The 8,961-nt window shown below is 39.3% G+C and overlaps 1 non-coding gene across 1 annotated transcript; it reads right to left on the bottom strand.

Annotated features, from left to right (window-relative positions):
- Window positions 1–8,745: 8,745 nt before the first annotated feature.
- On the bottom strand, window positions 8,746–8,850 carry LOC119470682. Its single transcript, XR_005199623.1, has one exon. It is a non-coding gene; the product is annotated as a U6 spliceosomal RNA (small nuclear RNA).
- Between the last annotated feature and the right edge of the window lie 111 nt (window positions 8,851–8,961).

The following is an 8,961-nucleotide window of genomic DNA, read 5'->3' as shown; positions in this document are numbered from 1 at the left end:
TTTTTTTTGAGTTGGAGTCCTGCTCTGTCACCAGGCTGGAGTGCAGTGGCTCCATCTCAGCTCACTGCAACCTCCACCTCCCAGGTTCAAGCAATTCCCCTGCCTTAGCCTCCAAGTAGTTAGGACTACAGGTGCGGGCCACCATGCCCAGCTGGGTTTTTGTATTTTAGTAGAGATGGGGTTTCACCATGTTGGCCAGGATGGTCTCAAACTCCTGACATCATGATCCACCCGTCTCTGCCTCCCAAAGTTCTGGGATTCCAGGTGTGAGCCACTGTGCCTGGCCTAAGCTACTAAGATTTATTACAGCAACTGGAGGAAACAAATATATCAAGTCACCTATGATTTTCATCTCATGCTAATCGCTAGCTGAAATGCTGTTGTTCAATTTATTTGTTAGTTTGCTCCTCACCACTGTATTTCATCCTCCAGGAATACAAGTTCTACAAAATAAGGTGGATTCTCAGACTGAGCCCATTGCCTGTGACACCTGACACCCAATAAATACATGAATTTCTTTGTGTTTGCATGCATGCATGAATTGCTAATGATGCTGCTGAAATTTTTTTAACATTAGTAAGTGACACCAGAGATCATGAACAAGTATTCATTCTGACATGATTTTAGGACTAAACTCTGTGCCAGGCAACATGGGAGATGGTGGGTTTTGAGAGAGAGCTGTAAATGCAGGTCCTGACATCCAGAAGACCTCAATCCAGTAACATAGAGTAACAGTCTAGGGAACAATCTGTGGAACTTCTCGTCAGTTGTAATAGGTAGAATCATGTCTCCCCAAAGATGTTCTCATCTGATTATAATTCTGTATTACACCATTCTCACATTGCTATAAAGAAATACCTGAGACTGGGTAATTTATTTTAAAAAGCAGTTTCATTGGTTCACGGTTCTGCGGGCTGTTCAGAAAGCATAGGACATCTGTTTCTGGGGAGGCCTCAGGAAGCTTAACCATGGCAGAAGGCAAAGGGGGAGCAGACACGTCACATGGGGGAAGTAGAGGCAAGAGAAAAAAAGTGGGAGGGGGCACACATATTTAAAAGATCACATCTCTTGGGGCGCGGTGGTTCACGCCTGTAATCCTAGCTCTTTGGGAGGTTGAGGTGGGCAGATCACAAGGTCAGGAGATCGGGACCATCTTGCTAACACGGTGAAACCCCATCTCTATTAAAAATACAAAAAATTAGCTGGGCGTGGTGTCATGCGCCTGAAATCTCAGCTACTTGGTAGGCTGAGGCAGGAGAATCGCTTGAACCTCAGAGGCGGAGGTTGCAGTGAGCCGAGATGGCGCCACCGCACTCCAGCCTGGGCAACTCTGTCTCAAAAAAAAAAAAAAGAAGAAGAAGAAGAAGAAGAAGGATCAGATCTCACAAGAACCCACTCCCTATCGCGAGGACAGCACCAAGAGGACGGTGCGAAACTACTCATGAGAAATCCATTCCTATGATCCAATCACCTCCCACCAGGCCCCACCTCCATCACCGGGGATTACAATTCAACATTCAATGTGGGCATGGATACATATCCAAACGACATCAACTTCTGAGATTTTACTACATGTAAGACTGTTTTTGAGAAATTAAAATGCTAATGAATAGCAATGTTTTGGAAGTCAGTGTTATGGAAAGGAGGCACTGTGGACTCCGTGGTCAAGAGCAACAGCTTTGAACTCAGGAGCCTCAAAGCTGAGAATCCTGATTCTGTCACTGCTTTGACCCAGTGTGACCTGGGGTAGTGACTTAATTCCTACAGACCTTATTTCCTTATCACTAAAATGGGGGCCGGGCGCAGTGGCTCATGCCTGTAATCTCAACACTTTGTAAGGCCACCGCAGGTGGATCACCTGAGGTCAGGAGTTCAAGACCAGCCTGGTTAACATGGCAAAATCCCATCTCTACTGAAAGTACAAAAATTAGCCAGGCATGGTGGCATGCACCTGCAATTCCAGACTCGCGAGGCTGAGGCAAGAGAATCACTTGAAACCAGAAGGCAGAGGTTGTGGTGAGCTGAGATCACACCACTTTATTCCAGCCTGGGTGACAGAGCAAAACTTCATTTCAAAAATAAATAAATAAATAAATAAAATAAAATGGGGATAATGAGATCCATGTCACAAGATTGTGATAATCCAATAAGAAAATGTATACAAGAGATTTTAATGTAATGCCCTGACACAAAATAATCACTCAATACATGATAACATAAAGTCTGATTCATTCCTCAATATGCAGAGGCAATTTTTATGAAACTAGATGATTTCCCAACTTTCCCTCACCAGGAACCACTGAAGCTGAGTTATCTTATTTTGAAGAGCCTCACTTCCCACACTCCCCACTCCTTTCCCCATTCCCAAATTCGTAATTTCTGCTTAGTGTTGAAATGATGTGCCAAACCAGATTCTGTCAGCTAAGGTTTCCCTTTGCCTATTTTCCTTCAAAGGATGGACCCCAGCCAGAAAAAGGGTTTTGGAGGTTAGCTAGGAGCCTCTCCAACTAAAAACACAAATGTGGTTTTGAGGGCACCATAAAAAGGCAGAAATATAAGAACAAAATGATTCTTTCTTTGTGGTCAAAATGGATCAGCTACATTTGTTAGGACAATTTTGTTTGCCTATGTTCTTTTTTTTAAAAAAAAAAAACCACTATGTATTAGCATAAAATCTCTCATTGTTCATTTTCTACAACCGAGTTTTGTCAATGAGATATTTGCTGTTTTCTTTTCAACACCTCACTGCCAGGCAGATGGGAAAGACAGTAATCCTACTTCTTAAAGATTAAATGAAGTTATACACATATGCCACATTTTATTTTTATTAATACATAAAATTGCTTTATCTTATTTCTCTCCCATGTAACTTGACACACACAAATAACTTAATCTCATATTTTGAACACTCACTAACCAATGGGATGAATAATTAAGAATGATCAAGTCCACTGATTCTTTGGGAGTTTAAATGGTGCATTATTACAATGTGGAAACAGATTGATTTCCAAAGATTAAAAAATCAGGTAGCAGCCCCAGTCCTGAAGTTGGAGCTATTGAATGGGGTTTATTATCTGTAATGCTCATATGCCGCAGTCTTTCAGAGAATCTAACCTTCCCATGGTACAAAGAATCCTTGCCACTGAATGAGGGGTCTCAGCAAATATAGTATCTCTCTCGCCAAATATGGCAGCTCTTCAGGAATCTATAATAGGGTCATTTTCCTTTTGGAGAGGTGGGAAATTCTAGGAGAGTAGTCACTGGAGTCATGCTTCGAAGGACAGACCCCTGGGAGGACTCATATGATTTCTGACGGATGGTAGCCGGGACTGCTGTTAACCACAGCATGTCCTGCCTGGAAGACCACAATGACTACTGAGTCGGCCTTCTGGTGCCTGCTGAGACCCACATGGAACCTCAGTAGGCACAGTAGCCTGGATATAATTCCTGGGCTCTAAGAAGGCAACAGAAGCCAACTTCAAACCCTTAAAAGAATTCAGGCTGTTTAACAGTGGGGATCTTCTAACAGAAGCGTGTGAATAAATGTCAGCCTCCCTCATGTAGAGAAATATAAACCGTAGTACACATTTTGCCAAGAAAGTGTGTGAAGACTGGAATCTATCCTATCTCAGCCTACTAAATTCAGCTCATCATAACTATTGAACGCCTTCTTTGTCTAGCTCTATGCTTTACTCCGTAGTAAATACGAAAAGGAGGAATGAAGTGAGAAAGATAGGCTACACAAAGTCTATTCTGTGTATGTGCTTTAACTTTTTCTTCTTAAACACTTCTCAGAGCAACCTTGAAAGGCTGTGTAGTTTAGATGAAAGGTCCAGCTTCATGTAGCGGAGAGTCAAAATACTGACTTAAATAAGGTATACATTTCTCTCTTTACCATCTAAGAGTCCAGAAGTGGGGTGCCCAGGACTAGTATGATAGCCCTCTTCCAGGGACCCACACACTGTGTGTCCCATTGCTCAGCCTTTGTGAGGTGTTGCTCTCAGCCACACGGTCCAAGGTGGCACTCCCCTCACCCACAGTCTCTCCCATTGCACACATCACTTCCGCTTGCAGCCTGTTTGCATAGCCAAATCTCTCTGAGAAATACAGGTTTTAGTATGGGCAGCTACATGCCCAGCCAAACAGCAGAAATTCATTTATATGAAAGAAAAGGAAATGACCCAGATCTTGCGGAATGTAGGTAGTTATGATGTTCCCATTTTGCAGTGAAGAAACTGAGAATCGTATAGCTTAAAAAACCTTTCTAAGTTCCACAGGCTTTGCTACACTCCACTGCCTCTCTGTAATACTGTGCTATAGTTGCTTTAGACTTTTGTCTGAGCTATTCCTGCCAGTATGGAATCAATATGTGCATTTCCACAGTAAGTTCTGTATTTTTTCTTTTTTTCTTTCTCTTTCTTTCTCTCTCTTTTTCTTCTGTCTCTCCTTCCCTCCCTCCCTCCCTCCTTCCCTCCTTCCTTCCTTCTTCTTTCTTTCTTTCTTTCTCTCTCCCTTTCTTTCTTTCTTTCTTCTTTCTTTCTTTCTTTCTTTCTTTCTTTCTTTCTGTCTTTCTTTCTTTCTTTCTTTCTTTCTTTCTTTCTTTCTTTCTTTCTTTCTTCTCTTTCTTTCTTCTTTCTTTCTCTCTTTCTTCCTTTTCTTCCTTCTTTTTCTTGCCTGCTTGCTTTTCCCTCCCTCCCTTCCTTCCTTCTTTGTCTTTCTTATTTTTTTTTTTGGCTCAATCCAACCTCAACCTCCTGGGCTCAAATGATCTTCACACCTCAGCCTCCTAAGTAGCTAGGACTACAGGCATGTGTCACTATGCCTGGCTAATTTTAATTTTTTTTGTAGAGGCAATGTCTCCCTGTGTTTCCCAGGCTGGTCTGAAACTCCTAAGCTCAAATGATCTTCCTGTCTCAACCTCCCAAAGTGTTGAGATTACAGGTGTGAGCTACTGATCCTGGCTCATCTCCTTTACAGTAAAGAAAACAAGGCTGTGAAGAAAACCTATTTAAGGTAGAGAATGTAAGAAGCTCAAGAGCTCTCATTTACCAAAATAATAATAATAATATTCTGAGTAAGTGGAAAATCCACTGAACTATGGGGAGAAGTTCAGCAAACCAAGCAGAGAGGCTGCCAAGGTGGGTAAGGCTGCCTAGAAAAAATCATAGAATGGCCCTCCATTGCTCTGCCTTCATACTGTCATTACCACAGCTGTCACTGTCACAACTACTTAGCTCTGCTGTTGTAACATGAAAGCAGCACTGGAATACATAAGCAAATGGGTATGGCTAGGTTGCAACAAAACTTTGTTTATGAACATTGAAATTTGATTTTCATATGATTTTCACATTATAAAATAGTCTTCTTTTAATTTTTTTTCAACCATTTAAAATGTAAAAATAACATTGCTCTCATAGGTCATGTTAAAAGGTGTGGGGACATTTGTACAATGGACTACTACTCAGCAATAAAAAGATATTAACTCTTGATATAGGCAACAACTTGGACAAACCTCAAGGACATTAAGTTGAGTCAAGCCAATCTCAAAGGTCATGTGCTGTTAGATTCCATTTACATAACATTCTCAAAATGATAAAATTATAGAAATGGAGAACAGATGAGTGGTTAGGGGTTAGGCATGGTTGGATATAGTGCATGGCTGTGACTATAAAGAGGTAGCATCAGGGAGCTTTTGTGATAAGGGAATAGTTCTGTGTCTTAATTGAGGTGGAGGCTGCATGAATCTACACAATTGATAAAATAGCATAGACACAAACATATATTGTACCCATATGAATTTCCTGGCTTTGATGCTGTACTATTATTATGTAAAATGTAACCACTGGGGGAAACTGGGCGAAGGGAACGTGGCACCTTCCTGTACTATCTTTGCAACTTCATGTGATGCTACAACCATTTCAAAAGAAAAAGTTAAAAACAAAAAAATAGGCCGGATGCAGCGGCTTGCACCTGTAATCCCAGCACTTTGGGAAGCCAAGGTGGGTGGATTACCTGAGGTCAGGAGTTCGAGACCAGCCTGACCAACATGATAAAACCCTGTCTCTAATAAAATACACAAATTAACTGGGCGTGGTGGCGGACACCTGTAATCCCAGCTAATCAGGAGGCTGAAGCAGGAGAATTGCTTGAACCCAGGAGACAGAGGTTGCAGTGAGCCAAGTTCATGCCATTGCACTCCAGCCTGGGCAACAAGAGCAAAGCCCCATCTAAAAAAAAAAAAAAAAAATGAAAAACAGTGGGTTAGATTTGATTCCTGAGCTATAGGTTTTCAACCATTGAAATAGGAAAATTACATTTGCAGTATATATAATAGGGAAAATGAATATGCAGAATAAAGAATATACAATTCAACAAGAAAATAACAACCCATTTTAAAAAAATGAATAAAGGATAAAGTAATTCACAGAGAAATACAGACAGTAAAAATATTTTTAATTGCTGAAGAGTACAGTAATAAAAAAATAACTACAGCAAGCATTTTCCCACAGTAACAAAAACATACAAGATGAATATTGTCAAGTATTGATAACAATGGGGAAAAGTGTACAGTGACAGACACTGTTGATAAAAGTCTATATTGGTAAACTAAAGGATATTTTGGTGTTTTGTATTAAAAATTTGAGTAAGTCCACCTTTCCATATCTCATCTGTTGATACACTTATACAGACAGGATCACAAAGATACAAATGGAATGATGTTCACTGCCATACAGTTGTTGTTTTTTTTAAAAAAAATAGCTTTACTGAGATTTAATTTACATAGCATCACATTAGCTCATTTTGAGTATACAAGTCAATGACTTTCAGTAAATTTAGTCATACAATCATTACCAAAATCCAATTTTAGAACATTTCATCGCCCCCAAATGATCCTTCATGCCCATTTGCAGTTACTCCTTATTCACATCCCAGCCATAGGCAACCACTAATTTACTTTTGTCTGTATAGATTTTCAGTTCCTAGACATTTTATACAAGTAATATATTTTAGTTTTAATTGGGGTATGGCCAAAACTCAACAACATAAATCATCTTTCACTAATACTCTAGTACCAGCTATGGAGATGATTTAAAATCATACTAAAATTTAGCTTTAAAATCAAGAATACAGCTTTACTAAGGAGGAGATTAGGGAATATTAAGTGGCGTGTGATAGAAAGTTATATTAATACATTACATGTATATTGTCATTATTCAGAATTTGATAAGCAAAATCAGTTGAACTTTATGACAGAGTAATTCTGTGCAGCTGTTACACGTTTCCTCATCCGTAGGGGGATACAAAATTGATCTGTGCATTTTCAAGGCAGGAGGCATTGGTACTTTGACAGAGTTCTATTCTGGCGACAGTATGCCTATTATGCCAAATGTCTAATGTACACCTAATGATTGTATTATACACAGAAAGCTGTTATGCACTGATTACCAACTGCTGTTTATAATCTTTTGAATGCATTTTCATGCTGAAGAAAATGATGGAAAAAGTCACAAGAGGGAGAAAATGGAAAAGAAAATGATCCATAAACAATGGGGCTTCATATAGCTCCGTGTGGTTACATCAAGCCTCATGTATCTGAGAATCACTGACAAGTTTTAGGAGCATAATGAATTTCTAGGTTTAAAAGCAATAAAGCAAATAGTAGCCTCTGATTTAATATGTACATAGGTTCCAGGGGTGTGGTAACACTTGATACTATGAGTCTGGTGCTGCTTGGGTCTGATGGCGACTGCTGAGCTGACTACACCCAACCACAAATCATCAATCATCCTAATCAATAAGAGATCAATTTTGCCATGAGGAAACTGCTGGTTTAAATGTTCAGGGCTGCTTTCTATGTTTGTTATCCAATTATGTTTCCAAATATTTTAGAGGTTCGGTAGAAAAGAAAATAAAAGGATTTAGTTCATTTGAGAATGGTAGGCACCAGAAAATTGAGCCACCCTGACAGGAAATCAAGAAGGCATGGGGTACTCTCAAATGAGACTAGATCCCCAAAGCACTGCTTTCTTTCTATGTAGGATTAGAAGGCTACCATTTTGGAAGAAATGTGAGAAGGCAGTAAGAATAGATGGGCTGGTTCATCAAAAACTTAAACAAAAAATTGCTATGTGATCCTGCAATACCACTCCTAGGTTTATATGTATACCCACAAGAATTGAGAGCAGGGACTCAGATACTTGTACACCAATGTTCTTAGCAGCATTATTCACAAAAACCAAGTGGTAGAAATAATCCTAGTGTTCATCACCAGGTAAATTGATAACCAAAATGTAGTATATCCATAATATGAACTATTATTCTTTTTTTTTCTTTCTATTTTTAGAGCGGGAGTCTCAGTATATTGCCCAAGCTGGTCTCGAACTCCTGGGTTCTAGCAATCCTCTAAACTGGCCTCCCAAAATGCTGGGAAAATATTATTCATCCTTAAAAAGGAAGGAAATTCTGATACATCTACAACATGAATGAACCTTGAAAATATTATGCTGAGTGAAATAAGCTAGACATAAAAGGAAAAATATTATATGACTTCACCTACATAAGGACCTAGAATAGGCAAATTCAAAGAGGCAAACAATAGAATGGTAGTTAGCAGAGGCTGGAGAGTAGGAGGAACAAGGAGTTATTGTTTAATGGATTTACAGTTTCTGTTTGGGCTGATTTAAAAATTCTGGAAATGGATAGTGGTGATAGCCACATAACACTGTGAATGTATTTTTTTTCTTTAAACATATGGAACACTTCATGAATTTGCATATTATCCTTGCACAGGGGCCATGCTAATCTTCTCTGTATCATTCCAATTTTAGTATATGTGCTGTTGAAGTGTACACATGAGTGTATTTAATGTGACTGAAATGGCCAAAATAGAAATTTTTGATTATGTATATTTTACCACACTTTTTTAAAAGGACAAAAAAAAAAAAAAAAAAAAAAAAAAAA

This window comes from Cebus imitator, unplaced genomic scaffold (genome assembly GCF_001604975.1).
Source record: "Cebus imitator isolate Cc_AM_T3 unplaced genomic scaffold, Cebus_imitator-1.0 Scaffold37, whole genome shotgun sequence".
In the NCBI taxonomy this organism is placed as follows: Eukaryota; Metazoa; Chordata; class Mammalia; order Primates; family Cebidae; genus Cebus; species Cebus imitator.
This window is presented reverse-complemented; position numbering and strand designations above follow the sequence as displayed.